This window comes from Neomonachus schauinslandi, chromosome 2 (assembly GCF_002201575.2).
Source record: "Neomonachus schauinslandi chromosome 2, ASM220157v2, whole genome shotgun sequence".
Taxonomy (NCBI): domain Eukaryota; kingdom Metazoa; phylum Chordata; class Mammalia; order Carnivora; family Phocidae; genus Neomonachus; species Neomonachus schauinslandi.
In genome coordinates this window covers 31,696,528-31,719,804 of record NC_058404.1, presented here as the reverse complement: position 1 = coordinate 31,719,804, position 23,277 = coordinate 31,696,528, and positions in this window count along the sequence as shown.

Below are 23,277 nucleotides of genomic sequence, written 5' to 3'. Positions count from 1 at the left end.
ATATTCAAGTTCCCACCAACATGCAGCTTTTCATCATTGTTAACAAATGGCAATTATTTCCCCTCCAGCTTTTTTTTCCCCACTTATTGCCTACCTACCTGACCTTCATACTGCATTAGCCATTTATATGTTTAAATTGCATTTTATTTAATTTTAAAACTTGAACAAGATAAATAAATGTTTAGCCATTTCCCCCTATTACACTCCAGCAGTGCCTTTCAACCTTTTATTCATTTAAACTATTTCCCCTAATTATCCCCTGCCCATATAATTTTAATACACAAATGTTTATGTCATGTGGGTTTTTAGAGTAACATTTAAGATCCTTCCCCCCTGAAGAACCAAGTTTTTCCCCTGTGGGAACAATATTGGCCCTGTTGAAAATGCAGTGTGACTGTTTTGACTTCAGGACTGAGGAGGAAGGGAGGAGGGGAAGAAAGGAAGCTTGTGGCTTCTGCTGTTGACATGGTTACCACTCCTCTCTTCTTCTAGGACGAGATGAGATGCTCTCTTAAAAGTTATCGTTGATGAGATACATGAATTTTTGTGTGCCAAGTCCTTCATTTACATCAAACAATCTAATGTCATCTGGGACAGGTACACCTGCTACTCTGAAGCAGACAGCCAGAGTTTGTGATTTCTGTATTCAGAGATGATTTTCTAGTTTTGCCATCCAATAAGTCTTCCTCACAGAATTAATTCCCCTGGAAGGATTAGAAACCAACTGGGGACTCTGCGAAAGTATCGTTGCTCCAAATCAGCCTGTATCTGTCTTTCTAAGAATGCATTCTAACTCAAGTCAAGATAGATGAAAGGTCAGTGATTAGGGTGACAAGGGAGATCTGGGAGCAAATGGCCTTAGTAAGGAGCTCCTACTTACAAGCTTTTTGGGTGAACCTGCATTTAAAAGATAAAAGGGAAGGAGCCATGGTTTGCTACATGCCAATATACTGGCCTTTATGACATCCATTGGGTTTTATTTCTAAAATTTCTTTTATAAGTTCCATGTTTACTATTGGATAACAATTTCTAACTAGAAAGTTTAAGGCTGCGACTGTATTACAAAAGCTTTTACATATCCAGTGTGAATAATATAGTCTAAGAGAATACTTTACATGCCTGCTATTTATAGTTTTGTATAAAAATAGCTCCATCTGAAGTAAAAAGTTAAATTTTTGTTAGTAGCATTTTAGGTGTTTTTAAATTAGGCAAATATAGTCAAGATGTGAAATAAAAGCACCTGAACATAATTTGTTCTTTCCTCACTAATCTTCTACCTTCAATATTACTTATATTATCCTAAGATGGGAGAAATTTGTTTTATCCTTTTCTATTTTTTTTTTTTAATTTCCTGAGGACTAACTTCTGGCTTTGAAAGCACAGTTGCCTGACATCAAAAGCCCTGTCAGTAGTTTTTAGTGACCCACATATTTATAAATCACAATAAAAAGACTTTAAGCTTTTAAAAAATACATATTTTTGGCTTTTCTAATTGACCTCCTTGTTCATATTGATGTCTGGTTTTTCCACTTACAATACAAGAAAAGTGCTTTATTCATTTTGATTTCAGTTCTATATAAGTTAAAAGCCAAAAAAAGGAATTTTTTTTTCTTTCCCACATGGATGTGGGGGCCTAATGACTTTCAGTGTCAGTCTTCCATAATTAGAGTAATCATTTACACAGTGACCCTCTCCAAAATTTAACTAACTCATAACTATCTGACTTACTTGATATTTACTCTCATCTTTATCAGATGAATATTCTTGGTACTCAATGAACCGACTTCCATTAATTTTATCATTTTGACAATTTGGAACACACATTTTAAAACACACGTGATCAGACCACAGAAAGCATGCAATTTTAATATTGATATACAGTTATTCAAATAGGTATCATGTCATAATCACTATCAAAGGAATTTTATATCCAAATATTTTTTTCATATACAACTCCAGTCTGTCAAGGTAGAGAGTATTCTTCCCATTTGACAGATTAAAAAAAAAATTTAAAGGTTTTGCCACTTGTATAAAGTCAGTTGAGTCTGTGACAGAGAGGAGAATAAAATCCTCTTAGCTTCTTCCACAGAAATGTATTTTCTTTGAAAAGTAATCATAGGTAATGAAGAAGTAACTTCAATGAAAAAATTGTGATGTGTGTGCAGTTTAAAGCACCTGGTTCAGTTCAGTAAGCATTTGATGAGTGTGTTCTATTCCTAAAACATTGAGCAAAGGAGGCACAGTGGAGAGAGACACCACCTCCATCTCCCAGGCTGCCCATGTGATGTGTAGTCACTTGAACAGCAAGAAATGGTCTTCTCTTCCTCATGTCCAGATTATAAAATCAAGGCTGTCTACACACCTTTACCTGTCTATGCAATGAGTTACTATGCACAAACAGAAGAGTAGAAGAATGGCACTTTACCTTCTCCTCATTTGTTAGCCTAATGGACCAGTACAGAGCACTAGTTCATGCTTGGCTGCTTTCTGTTTTCAGGCTCTGCCTACAGGATTAGGAACTTCCCAGGTGTTGAACAAAGAAGCAGTATATATATTTTTTTAAAGATTTTATTTATTTGACAGAGAGAGACATAGTGAGAGAGGGAACACAAGTAGGGGGAGTGGGAGGCTCAGTCCCAGGACCCCGGGACCGTGACCTGAGCCAAAGACAGACGCCTAACCGACTGAGCCACCCAGGTGCCCCTGAACAAAGAAGCAGTTTAAAGGACATGAGACTACCTAAAACCCCAGAAAGATTTGCATTCTCCCTTCTATTGTTAGAGTTCTTCTTATGATATGGATACATTATTGAAAGATTGCTTGAAAACGTAAGTACATTTTGAGAGCTATCCTATCACCACGTTAAAGAAAACACCATGATATAATGAAGAGAACTGGTAATTTAAAACCATCTTGGCTCTAGTTGTAACTTTCCCTCCTTGTTGTTATGAGACCTTTGGCACAATATTTGATAAGACTCACTTTCCACTTACATGTCCTTATGAAAGTCCTGGGAAATACTGAGAAAAACAGATAAGGCAGCATTTTGAGATAATAAATAGCCTTCACCTTATCTTACATTCAACCTCCAAATGTTCCATAAAAATACTCAAGACCTATACAAAAAGGAAATTGAGCAGAACTGTAAACTAAAAAATGGAAGAATTCATATAGTGAGTTCCAAAGAAATTTTCACAACTGTGAAGAAACACTTTTGCTTTACACTACAGTTGATCTACCTTCTGAACTATGACAGGAGGGACATAATTTTACTCTTTTGACAATTTGTCCTGAAATCTCAGATAAAGGTCCTGCATTAATAATAAAAAAAAAAGCAAAGAAGAAAAAACAACAAAACAAAACAAACAAAAACAACAACAAAAAAGAAAAACAAACACCAAACAGGCAGTTGAACTCCCGGCTGTCTGGGAACAATTTCTGAGCAAGCTACAGCTATTACTTCTTTCCCGCATGTCCCCCGTAATTATTAACAGACTGTTGAGACTCAACAGCTCACAATATTCAACAAAGCAAGTTGAGTTGGCTTGATGGAAGTTCACTGAGTCAACTAAATTCTGAAATTCCTGTCAAAGAAAATATTCATATACAAGAAAAGTGATAAAAAAATAAAAGTAAGCAGGGCATGCTGGGATACTGTAGGACACCATGCGAGTATAGACAGACATCAGAGTAAATATAAACGATCATGGACTCTCTGCCACTAGTTAGACCAAACTTAAACAATGTTAATGTCTAAAGTTATTAAGAATGCAGGAAATTGGTACTTACAAATTCTCAGAGGGCTTATTGATTGACTTAACTTTAAAATTTTGACAATATCTGTGAAAATTAGTGATTTACTTATTTATGGTCCTAGAAATTTTATCCTAGGTATCTGTCCTATGGAGGAAAAAACCCTACTCAGTTATGTGCATTAGGAAGAAGTTTTAAATTAATAGCTTTTAAATAATAAGCAAATAAATAAGCCAGTGATCTAGAAGACAAGATTGAGAAATACCACCATAATTCAGGAGGAAAGCATAAACAAAGAAATATATTAAAAATATATAAAATTTAAGATAACTGAATGGAGATTTCATTTGAGAATTACAGACTTTGCTGTGGAGAACGAACTAATAGAAACTAAAATATAATAGAAATAGGATAAAAAAAATTTGCTGAGCTAGAAATATAATTCAAGTTCTTCTTAAAATTTCCTTGTTTTGCTTTTGGCTTCTGTATTTTGTTTTGCTTTTTTATTCTTTAATCAAAGACCTTAAAGCATCAGAATCCTGGCACTGTCATCACACACACACACACACACACACACACACACACATATATATATACACACACATATATAATGTTAAGCTTAATGTCACAAGTCTTGTATATTTTATATATATATACACATATATATTAAAAGAAATCCTTCGGAAACTTGTATTGGATTATTTTGAATCTATAGATCAATTTTGGGAGAGTTACTATCTTAACAATATTAAGTCTTCCACACCATATGCACAGTATATCTTTCCATGTATTTTTTTTTTATTATTCTCACTTTTCAATGTAGTGATCTTGGACACATTTTATTATGTTGAGTACTAAGTATTTTTTATTTTGGGGTGTTCATATACATTAATATTAATAAGTATATATTAATATACTTATTTTAAATTTCATCTTCAATTAATTACTGCTAATCTATAAGAATGTATTTGGTATTGCAATATAATTCTTGTATTTTTGAAACATTGTTAAATTCATATATTAGTTCTAGTACTTGTTTTGTAGGTTCCTTGAAATTTTCTACATAAGAAGTTTTATAATCTAGACACAATAAATATTTACTTCTTCTTTGTCAAAACTTATTCTGTTTATATCATCTTACTGCCTTATTGCACTGGCTAGGACCTACAGTACAATTTTGAATAGAAGTGGTTAAAGTGGGCAATCATGCCTTGTTTTTAATGTTTGCAGGTAACCAAGTTAGTCAATTATTGTTAATTATGATATTATGATTCGTTATGAGTGACTTTATCAATTTGAAGAATTTACCTACTATTTCTGGTTTGTTGAACATTTTGAATATCATTGTGTGTTGACTTGTTTTCAGTGCTATTCAAAATCTATTGAAATAACCTTATTGTTTCCCCTACATTCTGTTAATGGGTGATTTATGTTGATTGTTGTGTATTTTTCTTATGTAAAAATAAATTTGCATTACTGGGATATATCATACTTAGCCATGAAATGTGATTCTTTTTTTACATATTGTTGAATTTGGTTTATTATTTTTAAAGAATATTTGCATCTATACTCATGAGGAATATCAGTGTGTAATTTTCTTTTTTAGTTGTTTTCTAGAATTTTGTAATTTAGAGTGATGTTGGTCTAATAACATGATTTTGAGTAGTGTCTTCTAATTTTTTAAAATGTTTCATTGGATTGGAGTTATCTTTTCCTTGAATGTTTGATGGAATTCTTTAGCAAAGCCATTTAAGCCTGGAGTTTTCTTCTGGGGAAGAGATTTGATATAAATTAAAATTTTTAAATAGAAACAAATATATTTAGATTTATTCAGATTTTCCTTTTTTTCTTCTGCCAATTTTGACAACTTCTATTTTTCCCAGAACTAGTCCATTTCATCTAAGTTATGTTTATTGGTATAAAATTGTTCATAGTGTTCTCTTACTATTTTAATATCTGTAAGATATATAGTGATAACTTCTTTTTCATTTTTGACAATGATGATTTATGTTTATTTTTAGAAAATCTAGGTTATTTTATTTTATTGGTCTTATCAGAGAACTAGCTTAAGACATTGCTTATTTTCTCTATTAAAAATCTTGTTAATTTTACTATTTTATTTATTTTTCTCTTGTTTTTATCATTTCTTGCATTCTATCTACTTTGGTTTTACTTTGTTACTTATTTTCTTGCTTCTTAAGTTGGAACCTTAGGTCATTAATTTTAGATCTGTCTTCTTTCCTAAAATACACATTTAAAGTTATAAATTTCTTAGGTGAAGGGGATTAAGAGTACACCTATTGTGATGAACACTGAGTAATATATAGAATTGTTGAATTACTATATTGTAGACTTGCAACTAATATAACAATATGTTAATTACACTGGAATTAAACATTAAAAATGATAAAATAATAATAAAATTATGAGTTAAGGATTTTAAAAAGTGTTAAAATTTGATAAAATTCAAGAATAAAACATGGCCCACTTAAACAAAGCTATAAATTTCTTAGTCTTGCTTTAGCTGCATCCCATAAATTTTTATTTTTTCCCTTGTTGGTAATTTCAAAATGTTTTCTAGTTTTTCTGTCATTTCATCTCTAGTCCATGAATTATCTAGAATTGTGATGTTTAATTTGTAGATATTTGGAGCTTTCCTAGATATCTTGCCGTTATTGATTTCTAGTTTTAGTCATATATTGGTAAGAGAACACTTTTATTTTTAAATTTGTAAGATTTATTTTATGATCTAGTTTATGATCATGATCTATTTTGGAAAATGTATCACGTGTACTTAAAAGTAAAGTACTTTCTACAGTTGTTGGATGAAGTGTTCTAGAAATTCAATGAAATGACATTGGTTAATAGTGTTGTTCATTTCTTCTCTTGATGTACTGATATTTTTCTAGTTTTTTTTTATCAGTTACTTGAGGAAGTGTTTTTTTTTTTTTAATCTCCTAATGAGTCTATGATTATGGATTCTCTATTTCTCCTTTAAATCTTGGCAATTGTGGTTCATCTACATATATTTTTTTTTCTAAGATGACTTCGCCCCTTTTATTGCGTAAAATGTATGCTAGTTTATTTTATGAATTTGTTAAAGGTCAAACGTCATTTTTATCTTGTTCTTCCACTACCCATAGAATATGTCCTTTGTCTTTATCAACACAGATAGCTCAACAACACATCCATTTCCAGGACAGAAGAAAGAGAAAACAGATGAAGAAAAGGGCATGACCCTTTCTTTTTAGGTTACACAGAGAGTTGTACGCATTGCTTATATTTTAAGGAGGGCACGTATTGCATGGAGCACTGGGTGTTATACATAAATAATGCATCATGGAACACTACATCAAAAACTAATGATGTACTGTATGGTGACTAATATAACATAATAAAAAAAATCCTATTTTTCAGAACAACACATACAAACTGCAAGAAAAAAATAGTTTTATTTTGGACAACCATGTAATTCACTAAAAACCGAGTCCCCTATTATTTTGGGGGAAGATAATATATTTTGGAGGATAGTTTGCTTTCTCCCTTATAAAAAGTAAATAATCTTCTCAAATTTAGGAAGGTGGTACGTGAATTTACAGTCTAAACTTTATTATATGTCAATTCTTTATGATTCCTTTTGTTTTATGTTACAGAAATTGTGGACAATGTTTTCCTTTATATTATCCTAAAATTTAGGAAATGAGATCTCTATACAGTCAGGAAACATTTTTAGATGTTTGTCTTATGTTGTTTTTGTTTCCCTGAAAATCCCTAGTACATTGCATGACATTAGGTATATACAAAATTCTCAACACATATTTGGTAAATAACAAAAATGGATAAATTGAAGAACAAAATAATTTTCTGTAGGGATAAGTTTTTTTTTCTTTCTAATGGCTCAATTTTAATACAATTAACAAAGGGATACTCAATTATTTCAGTTCATTCATTCATTAGTTTCACAAACACTTGTTGATAACAGATTTCCAGGTATGTAACTTTATGCAAGACAGACATGGTCACTGCACTTATGTAATTATGATCTAGTGAAAAATATTTACAGAAGAGAGATAATTAGAAGCGAGGTGGGTGCAATGAAGGGAAAGCACTGGTGCTATTTTAGGTGAAATTATTTGAATATTAACCTTTATAAATGTGAAATTCATTAGCCAGTGTTGAGTTTTCTGTGATCTTTAAATGAAACAAATACTATTCACAAAAGTAATCTTAGTATTGGTTAACTAACTCACAAGAACTTCAGGAAAAATCAGTATTTCCTAGAATTTACTGCTTATTTCTAGTATTTAATGTCCCACTTCTCTTTCATTCTTCCCCCTTAAAAAAAACCCCCTGAAGAATGTTCATACATTCCTTAAGTCCCCAGTGGCTTCGGAAACCTCAAGCATTACTTTATGACAGCTCTTATCCTGATATACCCCAATCAAGAATACCTGATCTCCCAAGATGATTATTTCCAAGATAGTCTTCAACACCATCCTTTCCCAATAAGACCTTGATACTGGCTTCCAAAATCTATTTTTCAAAGAATAATTCCTGGTAGATGTTGGAGAAGAAAAGAATTTCTATTAGTGTAGCATCAGAAGTCTGAAACCATTTCCTAAATAAGGCCTATTAACTGAAAGCAAGATTAATGGGTAACCTCATCTTCGCACTTATACTTCCAAGAAGTTGAGTTTCTTACATCAGCAAACCATCTTTATAAATAAGACGTGGATCTAGAAAATCTAAATGTTCAAAAATCACAACTTCTATGCTGATCTTCTTTTTGAAAATGTCTATACTGAAAAGCCACAGAACCACTGACAGAGGAAATAATCTGAAATCTTTGCTCCATACAAAAGACTCTTGCCCCCAGTACATGAAACATGCATATAACACATTAAGGCTGACTATATGTCAATCCAGAGTCAGACTTAGATGACTCTTCCTTAAAGATTACCTTCAACATGATTATTCTCCCCAGTATACAGTTTTAGGGTCCCGGAATTCATAGTGTCCAAAGGTATCATGATATATTCCAAGGAATGTCTTAAATAAGTGCATAATGCCTTTAATGAGGTCAACTAAAATTTTTGGAATGTCCAGAAAATAATACATGACCACCAATTCATAACATAACTTGGCTCTGAAAAACCAAAAAGCCCAAGCTCTCAGTATTCTGAGAAATATTTCATAAAAATTGATTACAACTCTTCTTCTCACCCCAGGGACATGATGCCATCCTGGACCTCAACAGTTTTATCATACAAAATGAGGCACTTTATTCTCAGGCTGTACCATAGCTGAGACAGCCATCATTGTTATGCAAGAAATATTCAGGCTTCACATGGGATGAGATTAGATTATTTTAGACTGGACACCAATGTTCTCTTGTTTGTTGTAGACCCTTTCTGAAGTTCTCTAAACCAGAAGGCACATCTACATTGTTAACTATCTAAAATCTGAGAATAAAAGCATATATTTTATAGGACTTCACACAATTCCTAAAATGCTATACTTTATAACAGGAAGATGTGAATTATCTAGTAGTCTTCTGTAATGTTCTGCTACAACAACCCAGTCCATGATACAACATCAAATCTCATTTTTTCCAGTAAATATAGATTTTATCCCTAGTATTTCCCACCATCCATAGATGTCCTCCAAGTACTTAAGTCACTGGACAGTCCATTGAAGGAGAATGAGAGAAAAATTTATAAACTGCACAGTTTCCCATTGGTCAAAGTTTTGTGCCATGAGATAGTAAATCCTCCACACCTCCTGCCTGCACATGCATGGGTGCAGAGCAACCTTGTAAAACTGCATGCTTGAGTGTCAATAGGAAAGCTCTAGGGCTGAAGGTGAAGGGTACATGACAGGTGTAGTGCAAAGGGCTTTTGGACTATGCCCACATATGTGGTTTGGAGTCCACATAAAGTTGATCATCACAATGGTTTCTGGAACTATAAAAGATAGTCAAAGGGTTCAGAGATAAATGAGGCCAAGAAGATTTAAAATAAAGGGCAAGTAATGTTTGTTAAAACAAGCGAGTTTCATCATGCAAGATGCTTATGCCTTACCCTGTTTCACTCATAAATTCTTCTAGAGAATGAAACCAATCTGGACACTTGTCAATCGGTATTAATGGCTCAAAGAATTGAACCACTCTGACCTATATGACTCTCCCAGTAGGGTGGCTATCAGTCTATTACTGCATTATCTGAAGGTGTGTGTGTGCACGCAAGGAGGATATAGAAAGAAGAAGCTGTAATATCAAAGGTCACAACTATTTAAAGCATTCCTGGCTGGGAGCCAAACAAAAGCTGTGGGTCAGAGAAAAATGCAGCAGTAATCACACCATGACTATTCAGCAGAATGAAGCTGAATTGAAGCATGGCAAACCCCCGTCCACTGTTCTCCATCCTTGCTCTCGCCCTTCAGCTCTGTGGTTACACTCTTGAAGACTCTTCCCTGATGCTTATCTTCCTAACAATTACCCATCTATTCCACCAAATTCTTCAAACGTTCTTCTGTATTGATTTATCATTCCAATGCCTAATTCTATCATGTTCCTTCCCCACTCTCCTATACCCAGTTTGCTCTGAATTGTCAATATTAACCAGCTGAACAGAGTGCAGAAAGCCATAGTTAAATGAGCCAGGAAAGTATTTTCATGACTGCATGTATTTGTTGTTTTATCTGCCACTACAAATAAAGGTACAAATGCTAGAGCAGTCATATGTGGCTATTTGTGATCAAATGTGAGTGGTATAATGGCTCATGTGTGTGCTGTGGTGTCTTTCCAAGATCTCTCTCTTAGGACTCTGGGACAGTCAGCATCACTTTTGCATATTTCCTTTGAATGGAATATTTAAATAGAGTAAATATGGCCATTCTTTTCTTCCACTTAGTGCTGGCAGAACAAATAAGACCCTCCAAATTTATATGCCCAATTACTCTTAGGTTAACAAGCTCTGAAGTGCTGTGGAAATGCTCCCCTAGAGTTTCATTGTGGGTTAATGGAGAATCATCCAGACTTTCTTCAGGACTATTGGAACAATAAACACCAGGCAGTTCCATCAATTAGACATTTCACCAGGACCATCACTCAAGTGGACAAGTAATTCAGACCATTCCCCAAGGAAGTTTGGCCTCAATGATCTCTGCTCTTTGCCAAAACCCAGGTAAGAGACAGTTAAGAATTACTCTTCCAGGGATACAAGGCACAGCCTGTGGGAGATGCTCTCACACTGCTTATCTTGGGGAAGTTGTGTAAGGCCCAGGAACAGGGGCCTAATGCAGTCAGTAGGGATCCCTACTCTTCCTTTTCATAGACAAAGAAAGTCATAATCATCATACAATTTTCTTCTCTGGAAGGGAAAAGAATAAAGTAAATCCTCACTATTTCAGACTATGTGTGGGTAGATGTATGTGCGTGTGTGGATGGGTGTGTAGATTCCAGTTTGAACATGTAAATAAATCCCAAACAGAACAAACCCCTGAATTTTAGAATGCTTTCAAGGCTCTTTTGTAGTATGTCAACTAATTGTTTATAAATGGTAACTTCTCAAGTACTAGAGGGATTTTGAAAACAATTATTTCTTTTGACTATTTTAAATATCTTTCCAGCATACTTATTTATACAATGAATAATTTAGAAAACCCTCTCTCTCCTGCTAGCATAAAGATAAAATTCAGTCCAATTCTAACAAAAATTATCACAAATTTTTATTTGATGCTATCTGGTATACTCTGCTACTGGATGACTCATACTCTGCAAGATTAGTTACCATTATAAACAGCTTCTTCCACAGCAATGGATTTTTATTTCTGAAAGACAGTAAAAAATGGGAAAAACCATCCAAAGTATGATGGAGTGGTTTGACATTTCCAATCCTAAAACTGAGGGTTTTTTTTTTTTTCCTAGTGGTTATTATAAGGTCACATTTTAAGTTAGAGACCAGAACTGGTGTGTGTGTGTTTGTGTGTGTGTGTCTGTACAGGCCAACTATTTTTCTGGTTCCTCTCATAATTAACAAGGCCATTAGCAATCATGAATTTTGTTAATGAGCTAAACTTCACAAACAAGGGCAGTATTGGTACAACAGATACAAATTTTGAATTTTTGCTAACATTTCTATTGACCTAACTTGATGACTTGATGTGTATATGAATACACAATTTTTTGCAATATTTCATTACTGAAAGAGATCAGATTTGACAACACATCTTCTCCCTTGAGGATGGAAAGTAAGATAATATCCTCATTTTACTAAAGGAAAAAAAAAGAGATTTAGATTGGTTTTGCATTCCTGGCAAAGGCATGGACTTTTTAAGAATCCCAAAGTAAAAGGACTATGTTCCTAGCTCTTCTAAAGAGAAGTGAGACAATTATTTATTTCTGCACTCAGCAGTTATTTACCGAGAACTTACATGTGCCTGCCTGTTCTCTCAGCATTGAGGATATATCACTGAACAAAATAATGTCCTGGCCATTAGGAAGCTTGCATTCAAGTACCTGTTTATTCCTTCACCACCTTTTAACTTCCTAATGACAATTCCATATGAGATTTACATGTCTCTTTACAGTTTGCAATACATTTTCACATGTATTATTCCCTTCTGATTATCAAAAGAACAGTATGAATTAGACAATACCTTATTAACTCCAATATATGGGTAAGCAAACTGAGGCTCAGTGAGAACTGATTTGTTTGTTGCCCAGCTAGTTAAGAGATCTAGGATTCTACCCAGGACTTCTGATCCCACATTTGGGATCTTCCAAATATAACAAATAGGATTGCTATTTCTTCACAACAGTGAAGAGAAGACTCAATGGTTATGTATTTTTTAATTTCACCTCAAGCCTGTAGTGAATTCTGCACTTGAAAATGTCAGTTTTTGATTCTACATCTAAAAATGCATCTGCCTTCCTCAAACTATAACCTCTCAGTCTTCTATCCCAATATTTAAAAAAAAATGGGACAGCCATCCAAGTCCTTTTTTGATCTAGGCACAATTTTTCCAATGTAATTCTCTCCTCTTGGAATGAGTACTTGTCCACACAGAAATGCCTTCAATTCCAAATTATTCAAAAGAAACCTCTCTAACACTAGGATGTCAGCAGGAATCCTTCCTATCAAAACTCAAGAGTCCCCAGTTGGTGACATTATGATTCCATGTTAAAAGGGACTTAAAAAAAATGTCTGAAGAAATTCGACCATTCTCTAACACCATACACAAAGATAAACTCAAAATGGATGAAAGACCACAATGTGAGACAGGAATCCATCCAAATCCTAGAGGAGAGCATAGGCAGTACCTCTTCGACATCAGCCACAGCAACTTCTTTCAAGATACATCTCCAAAGGCTAGTGAAACAAAAGCAAAAATGAACTTTTGGGACTTCATCAAGATAAAAAGCTTCTGCACAACAAAGGAAACAGTCAACAAAACAAAGAGGCAACCCACAGAATGGGGGAAGATATTTGCAAAAGACACTACAGATAAAGGGCTGGTATCCAAGATCTATAAAGAACTTCTCAAACTCAACACCCAAAAAACAAATGATCAAGTCATAAAATGGGCAGAAGACATGAGCAGACACTTCTCTAAAGAAGACATACAAATGGCTAACAGACACATGAAAAAATGTTCATCATCATTAGCCATCAGGGAAATTCAAATCAAAACCACATTGAGATACCACCTTACACCAGTTAGAATGGCAAAAATGGACAGGGAAAGAAACAACAAGTGTTGGAGAGGTTGTGGAGAAAGGGGAACCCTCTGACACTGTTGGTGGGAATGACAGTTGGTACAGCCACTTTGGAAAACAGTGTGGAGGGGCCTCAAAAATTTTACAAAAAGAGCTACCCTATGACCCAGCAATTGCACTCCTGGGTATCTACCCCAAAGACACAGATGTAGTGAAAAGAAGGGCCATATGCACCCCAAGGTTCATAGCAGCAATGTCCGCCCACAATAGCCAAACTGTGGAAAGAGCCGAGATGCCCTTCAACAGATGAATGGATAAAAAAGATATGGTCCATATATACAATGGAATATTACTCAGCCATCAGAAAGGATGAATACCCGTCCCACATCGGGCTCCCTGCTCTGCGGGGAGCCTGCTTCTCCCTCTCCCACTCCCCCTGCTTGTGTTCCCTCTCTCGCTGTGTCTCTCTCTGTCAAATAAATAAATAAAATCTTTAAAAAAAAAAAAAAAGAAATGATGAATACCCAACTTTTACATCAACATGGATGGACTGGAGGAAATTATGCTAAGTGAAATAAGTCAAGCAGAGAAAGTCAGTTATCATATGGTTTCACTTATTTGTGGAACATAAGGAATAGCATGGAGGACATTAGGAGAAGGAATGGAAAAATGAACGGGGGGAAATCGGAGGGACAGATGAACCATGAGAGACTATGGACTCTGAGAAACAAACTAAGGGTTTTAGAGGGGAGGGGGCTGGGGGTATGGGTTAGCCCAGCGATGGGTTTTAAGGAGGGCACATACTGCATGGAGCACTGGGTGTTATACGAAAACAATGAATCATGGATCACTACATCAAAAACTAATGATGTATTGTATGGTGACTAACATAACATGAGAGACGATGGACTCTGAGAAACAAATTGAGGGTTCTAGAGGGGAGGGGCCTGGGAGGATGGGTTAGCCTGGTGATGGGTATTAAAGAGGGCATGTTCTGCATGGAGCACTGGGTGTTATACACAATGAATCATGGAACACTACATCAAAAACTAATGATGTAATGTATGGTGATTAACATAACAATAAAAAAATAAAAATCATAATAAAATAAAATTTAAAAAAATGTCTGAAGAAATTCTTTTAAGAAGACAACTGTAGGTGCTTATATTTTCAAGCTAGCATTTCCACAGTAACACTGACATTATGAATACAGAGGAAAGTTTCACTTTATTGCTTAAGCCTGTTATCTGAGGCTATCCCAGATTTAATATATCTAGAATCCACTTCATCTTTCTCGCTTTATTATTTCCACACACTAAATCTTAGCATTTATTTAGGTGGCAGGTAACATTATTCTTGCTAAGAACTAGATCCCATTCTCAAGGGTTGTAGCAACCAAGATGGCTTAAATATTGCATTTGGGGGTCTTCTGATTTTCCTGAGCTTCTGATCCATGGATGAAAAACTAGGAATAGGATAGTAACTTACACGTAAGGCCACCAGTCCACTTTTCTCAAAATGGAGACATGTTGATAAGTTGGAAAAAAAATATATACTTATATATATATTTATATATTTACATATATATATATATATATACACACACACATTTAAAAAAAAATGTAGAGGAAACTTACCCTTGCCCCATTTGGAGCATTTTCTGTGTTTTCTTTTCTTCTCCCTTTAAAACTCAGTGGCAGGTTTCCTAGGCTCCCTGAAATGGGACCCAAGAGTGACACAGTTGAATAGTCCCCACTTGATTACAGCATGTTCTTTTTAGGTTAAATGGCTGACAGCGTCACTAAGCATTGTGCCTTGTGTTATGAGCACAGCTGGATCTGGAGCTAAAATGCTGGGTCCCTGGGCAGCAGGGTAATTTCATCCTAAACCCAGGCAGCTAAACAATAACTAATAATGTGGCCATGGTTTGATCTGCCTTGAATAAAAGACCAGGGCTGTTTACTCTACAATGGAACACGCAGCAAGACTCTAACACTCCTTTCTTAACCAAATCCTCCTTCCAGCTTTCAAAACTGTGGATCAAAAACAAGGGCAAACCTTTTTTTTCCCCCCAAGAGAGGGGTCTGGAAATAATTTTGAAATTTATTTTTAAATGTGATGCGATTAGCCAAAGGAGAAACTGGAGGGTGACACAAACTCTCTATCAGTATGTGTTTACATATTTTATATTGTAATTTCTTGTGGCATAAGTGAATTTCTATCACCACATGACATTTTCTCTAGGGATAATGAGTGGACAGGCCTACCTAGCAATAACTGTATTCCCAATAAGTGTTCACTGCAGGAGACAAAAGGTCTAAATTAGAAGGCTTGAAAGCAACTTTCACAATAGCAAATAATTTATGCAGCTCTGAGAATCAGATGACAAAATAGGACCTTGGAGTAAATACCATCGTCACACTTATCACAGGTTGCTTTCTTCCAGTATCCAATTAGAAAGGTACATTTGGACATAATTTTTTTTTCTACTGAGTCTCAAGTTTTAGCAAAGACTTAAAATGTGAAATTTTGTTACTGTGATCATGGGCACAACTCTGAGAAAATACATATAAATCTGAAAGTCACAGAACTGGGTAGCAGATGCAGTGATATTTCCTTCATATATAAAGCAGTCATGCGGTGGTTAAGGGCATAGACTAAGGCTCAGACTCTGCTCTGCCATTTATAACTCTGTCACTCTAAGCATGTTACATTGATCCCACTGTGCTCCAGTTTCTCCATTCATAAAGTGGGGATAATAAAAGTAACTAAATTATAAGGGTGCTGTGAATATTAAATACATTAATCTATACAAAAGATTTACAGCAGTATCTGGAACCTGACATCACCTCAGTATTTGTTCTTGTGGCACTGTCTGTGGTTGTAGAGTTATTATGATTATTTTATGATAATTCAGTTGTCTAACTTCAAGTCTTGTGTTTTATGTTTTAAACATCTTAATTTTCTGCCTCCCTTCTGGCATTTTTGTTTCCTTGTCTCTCTCCTCTTCGATTTTTTTTTAAAATATTTTATTTATTTACTTGAGAGAGAGAAAGAGCGAGAGCACAGAGGGAGAGGGAGAAGCAGACTCCCCACTGAGCAGGGAGCCTGATGAGGGACTCGATCCCAGGACTCTGAGATCATGACCTGAGCCAAAGGCAGATGCTTAACCGATTGAGCCACCCAGGTGTCCCCCCTCTTCGATGGTTTTAAGACTTGTGAGTGGAGAGGGAAAGTGGTAAGGCTTAAGAAACTACCGAAGCAATGTTGTTGGGAAAGTAGCAATAACTATAATTTTTAAAAATTCTCTGCTGCTTATTCCCAAGATTTCTACTTAAGATGAACCTTGTTGTATCTGGTAGTTGGTCCACTAATGGATAGGGGTCCTTGAATGGCACCTGGACAACCCCTGATGCTGATGATCCTTTGAGATGAGGCAAGGAGACAGGATTCATATAATCCTCAAGAAGGAATGTGCACATCACGTGATGTTGGAGCATGTCCCCTGATCCCCATGATAAAATTCTCCTTGCCTCTCTCAATCTTCTTCCCCCTCTCTAACCTCTCTCTCTTCTCCTCCCAGCAATCATCTGCTCTCCCTACTGAGTTTATAGGCAATTTTGAGTTCTACCCCGTAACATTTGGGTGCTACAGGAAGCTCAGGGCTGTGAGTGGGCATTCTCTGCTTCTAATATCTCTCTTAGCTATTTATTAGATTTCTAGAACTTTTCAGTATAGCCCAGATTTCTCTCCTATCTCCCAAACTTCAAAGGAAGTGTTCTATCACCATTCCCTCATCATCTCCCAGCTTAGTCCTTGACAGAGAGGTTTGGGGAAGACCACAATGACAGACTTTTTGCTAAGTGTTTCAGACCTTTCCAATTGAGCCTTCTCTCTTTCATGGAGAGATCTTCGCGGATTTAGGAGGTTAGTGGAAGGGATGAAGAAAGAAATGATTTACTGTATCTTTCAAATCACTTCTTTCTCTCACATACCTTCCTCTTTAGCTCTTAAACTTAGAAACATAGAGTTTAGCATATTTATTGTCCAGCATTGATCTGATAATTTTTTCTGAGGTTGACATCAAGCCATGTTGTGCAACCAGCATATGGGTAGTTGGAGGGGGGGAAAATAGCACACTGGTTAGGAAGTCAATTTTACTCTGCCACAGAAGAATTAATACAATTAACACTGTATAGTAGGAAAGAGGGACTGGCATACTTTCTTAATTGTCACACAAACGTTTCTAAGAAATGTCCTAGGTCCCCAGAAATATCTCGTACATATTAAAGATTTTTATAAGTTATTCCCAACTTCAGAATCTTAGTATAGACAGTCATCATACAAATAGATGTGATTTAAAAATAGTAATACCAACAAAAAAGATAATTGTGGCAAACTTTTATTTTTTGTAGTTATCTCTACACCAAACATGGGGGCCAAACTCATGACCGCGAGATCAAGAGTTGCATGATCTTCCAACTGAGCCAGCCAGGTGCCCCAATTGTGGTAAACTTTTGAGCATTCTCCCTGCAGTCCTACCTGTGAGCACTAATTCTATTTTAATGAAGAAGGAAGAAGCTCAATGGTATTAGATAATTTGCCCAAGTTTACACAGTTAATGAGTAGAAGAGCCAGAATTTGATCAACAGTCTGCTTGACTCCAAAACTCTTTCCAATAACACACACTGTCTCTCATTAGAAAAGCCCAGACCCTTCAGCCTTAGTCAGCTGATACAAGAAATGATTTACTCTGACTCTGCTCTACTTAGGTCAAAACCACTTCCTGTGGATTTTCCCACATTAGGAATAAATAATGAATTTATTTGTTTCCTTCTTTCAGAAGTCCTGTTGATAAAGGACTGTCAGAAGATACCAGTTATTGGAAGAGTAGAAACCAGGGAAGTCTCCAGGGTCAACAATTATTTTGACTCTCTTTCTGTAAACCTTTCTCACATTTTGAGTATCTTGAGCAGGTCTGCGAGAGAAATGAGTTTTAAATTAATTTTCTCCTGGCAGTTTGTATCTGTGATAAATTGAAGAACTCCACAAAATCATCCACATGGCAAGGTGTTTAATAGCTCAGTCACTCCAATGCCCATTGGGGTCATTTTAGGTTCTTTTTTTTTTCCCCCTCTTTCTATCCAGAATAACATGGAGTCTTAACAAGACTTGGAAGCAATTTTGATATCAAAAACTAAGAGACAGCTTTACTTTTAATAAGCTTTAATATCAGAGTATCAGTAGTACCCTTGGTGCTATGGCCAGAAATGACAGTTTTATTATCCTTTCCTTTGAAACTGATAAATTGGTTCAGGCTAAGGGCAGCCTTTTTAGCTGCCACCAAAAAAGCAAGAAAAAAGAAACTATCACTAGAGTTCTTAAAAGCTCTATAGAAAATTCTAATAGACAGGAGATTTTATATGGTTATGGTCAGTGAGTGTTGATTCCTGGATGTTTACCAAATACAAAGGGACATGTGTGTGTGTGTTTGAGAGAGAAAGAGTAAGAAAAAGAGACACTAAAAGATAATACTTAGATTTGGGCTCACTTTCAACTTTGCCTTTGCCTATCGCAGTCTCCTCTATCCCTTCCAGGAGATAATGATACTAAACTTGGGTCCATATTGTTAATAGTGTGACATTGTTAAAATGCTAATCAGTTGATGAGTTCCAATTCCCATTTGCCCAAATTGGCTACCACCTCTTAAATGCAGGCTTCAAAAATCTATATCAGATGTCTTTTGACGGTGAGTGGAAATAGTGTAATTTTATTTAAAAAGCCTAAGTTGTCTTTAGTATTTCAGCATGGAATCTCTGATGATACAGAGGATTTTGTGTGCACTGGCATTTAGCACTTCCTAATTTCAAACTTGGGGAGCCATTTGTGAAAGATCTCTGTCACTTCTCTGGACAGGAAGCCATGTAATTCCAGAGGCTCAAATTCCTGACACAGACTGCTTTTCAGACCATATTACCTAATTGGAGCACTGGAAGACAGGTGTGCTGGTTCTTTTTTCCTCTAAAATGCTACACTCCATTCCTGCTCTTGTCATTGTTACAAATTGCTTGTAGATTTTTTCCAGGTACCATAATTTTATTGTTTAAATGATACTTTTGGAACTAAAAAGGCCTTAAAATTATCTAGTTTATTCAGTTACATAAAGAGAGCTGAGGCCTAGAAAAGATTTTAAAAAGATGGAAAGAAATTGGTTTAAGACTCAGGATTAGATTTTAGTTCTCTTAAACCACTTGACAATTGTCTCACTCTACCATAGATATGCCCTAGTTGGTGAGAGAGTTTGTTTTTAGAATAGAGGAGAATGGCATCCATATGACAGAATATCTGGTATACTGACAAGGGATCCTATGCATTTCCTAGTAACACCAGTGTCTATGCAATTCATCACATTCCCTACCTGGAATACTAGCATGCCTCCACCTGACAATTTTAGTAGATACTCACTATGAGTTGCTTGGTACTCAGAGCATTAAGGGTAGTGATTGATGTAGTCTCTTTAGACACTTGTGGAAGCCTTGCTGGGTCAAGTGAAACACCACCCAAATTATCCAAGCACTCTCAACACATCGTGAGGATCAGAGTTGTCAAGACTGTGAGCTTAGGGGAGCCTGGGTGGCTCAGTTGTTAAGCATCTGCCTTCGGCTCAAGTCATGATCCCAGGGTCCTGGGATTGAGCCTCACATCAGGGTCCCTGCTCTCTCCCACTCCCCCTGCTTGTGTTCCCTCTCTCGCTGTGTCTCTGTCAAATAAATAAATAAAATCTTTAAAAAAAAAAAACCAAAACAGATTGAGTTTAACAGATCAAATGTCATAGTAATGTGACCACGACAGAGTACTCTTGTTGATCAATTTTCACAGAGTAGAGATGAGGAAGGCTGTGTAGAATAGAGGCAAAGAGAACAGGCTGGAGTGATTTGGACACAACTTTGAATCTAGTCTTTTAATGAAACTCTGAACTTATTTTCATATCTGTACAATGACAACAAAATACTACTGCATTATAAGAAGTAAATGAATAGACTGTTAACAAAGGATCTGGCACATATAATGCAGTTTAAAATGGCATTTGATATTATCATTATATATATATTTTTTATTTTATTTTATTTTATTTTTTTTTATTCTTATGTTAATCCCCATACATTACCATTAGTTTTAGATGAAGTGTTCCATGATTCATTGTTTGTGCATAACACCCAGTGCTCCATGCAGAATGTGCCCTCCTCAATACCCACCACCAGGCTAACCCATCCTCCCACCCCCCTCCCCTCTAGAACCCTCAGTTTGTTTTTCAGAGTCCATTTTCCCTCATGGTTCGTCTACCCCTCCGATTTCCCCCACTTCATTCCTCCCCTCCCGCTACCTTCTTCTTCTTTTTTTTTTTCTTAACATATATTGCATTATTTGTTTCAGAGGTACAGATCTGAGATTCAACAGTCTTGCACAATTCACAGCGCTTACCAGAGCACATACCCTCCCCAGTGTCTATCACCCAGTCACCCCATCCCTCCCATCCCACCCCCCACTCCAGCAACCCTCAGATTGTTTCCTGCAATTAAGAATTCCTCATATCAGTGAGATCATATGATACATGTCTTTCTCTGTTTGACTTATTTCACTCAACATAATACCCTCCAGTTCCATCCACATCGTTGCAAATGGCAAGATCTCATTCCTTTTGATGGCTGCATAATATCCATTGTATATATATACCACCTCTTCTTTATCCATTCATCTGTCGATGGACATCTTGGCTCTTTCCACAGTTTGGCTATTGTGGACATTGCTGCTATAAACATTGGGGTGCACGTACCCTTTCGGATCCCTACTTTTGTATCTTTGGGGTAAATACCCAGTAGTGCAATTGCTGGATCATATGGTAGCTCTATTTTCAACTTTTTGAGGAACCTCCATACAGTTTTCCAGAGTGGTTGTACCAGCTTGCATTCCCACCAACAGTGTAGGAGGGTTCCCCTTTCTCCGCATCCCCGCCAACATCTGTCGTTTCCTGACTTGTTAATTTTAGCCATTCTGACTGGTGTGAGGTGGTATCTCATTGAGGTTTTGATTTGGATTTCCCTGATGCCGAGCGATATTGAGCACTTTTTCATGTGTCTGTTGGCCATTTGGATGTCTTCTTTGGAAAAATGTCTGTGCATGTCTTCTGCCCATTTCTTGATTGGATTCTTTGTTCTTTGGGTGTTGAGTCTGATGAGTTCTTTATAGATCTTGGATACTAGCCCTTTATCTGATATGTCATTTGCAAATATCTTCTCCCATTCTGTTGGTTGTCTTTTGGTTTTGTTGACTGTTTCCTTTGCTTTGCAAAAGCTTTTTATCTTGATGAAGTCCCAATACTTCATTTTTGCCCTTGCTTCCCTTGCCTTTGGCGATGTTTCTAGGAAGAAGTTGCTTCGGCTGAGGTCAAAGAGGTGGCTGCCTGTGTTCTCCTTTAGGATTTTGATGGACTTCTGTCTCACATTGAGGTCTTTCAACCATTTGGAGTCTATTTTTGTGTGTGGTGTAAGGAAATGGTCCAGTTTCATTCTTCTGCATGTGGCTATCCAATTTTCCCAACACCATTTGTTGAAGAGACTGTCTTTGTTCCATTGGACATTCTTTCCTGCTTTGTCAAAGATGAGTTGACCATAGAGTTGAGGGTCCATTTCTGGGCTCTCTATTCTGTTCCATTGATCTATGTGTCTGTTTTTGTGCCAGTACCATGCTGTCTTGATGATGACAGCTTTGTAATAGAGCTGGAAGTCCGGAATTGTGATGCCACCGGCTTTGCTTTTCTTTTTCAACATTCCTCTGGCTATGCGGGGTCTTTTCTGGTTCCATACAAATTAGAGGATTATTTGTTCCATTTCTTTGAAAAAAGTGGATGGTATTTTGATGGGGATTGCATTGAATGTGTAGACTGCTCTAGGTAGCATTGACATCTTCACAATATTTGTTCTTCCAATCCATGAGCATGGAACGTTTTTCCATTTCTTTGTGTCTTCCTCAATTTCTTTCATGGGTATTTTATAGTTTTCTGAGTACAGATCCTTTACCTCTTTGGTTAGATTTATTCCTATTATTACCTATTCCTAGGTATCTTAAGGTTTTGGGTGCAATTGTAAATGGGATCGACTCCTTAATTTCTCTTTCTTCTGTCTTGTTGTTGGTGTATAGGAATGCCATTGACTTCTGTGCATTGATTTTATATCCTGCCACTTTACTGAATTCCTGTATGAGTTCTAGCAGTTTTGGGGTGGAGTCTTTTGGGTTTTCCACATAAAGTATCATATCATCTGCAAAGAGTGAGAGTTTGACTTCTTCTTTGCCAATTTGGATGCCTTTGATTTCTTTTTGTTGTCTGATTGCTGTGGCTAGGACTTCCAATACTATGTTGAATAGCAGTGGTGATAGTGGGCATCCCTGCCGCGTTCCTGACCTTAGGGGGAAAGCTCTCAGTTTTTCCCCATTGAGAATGATATTTGCTGTAGGTTTTTCATAGATGGCTTTTATGATATTGAGGTATGTACCCTCTATCGCTATACTCTGAAGAGTTTTGATCAAGAAACGATGCTGTACTTTGTCAAAAGCTTTTTCTGCATCTATTGAGAGGATCATATGATTCTTGTTCTTTCTTTTGTTAATGTATTGTATCACAATGATTGATTTGCGGATGTTGAACCAACCTTGCAGCCCAGGGATAAATCCCACTTGGTCGTGGTGAATAATCCTTTTAATGTACTGTTGGATCCTATTGGCTAGTATTTTGGTGAGAATTTTTGCAT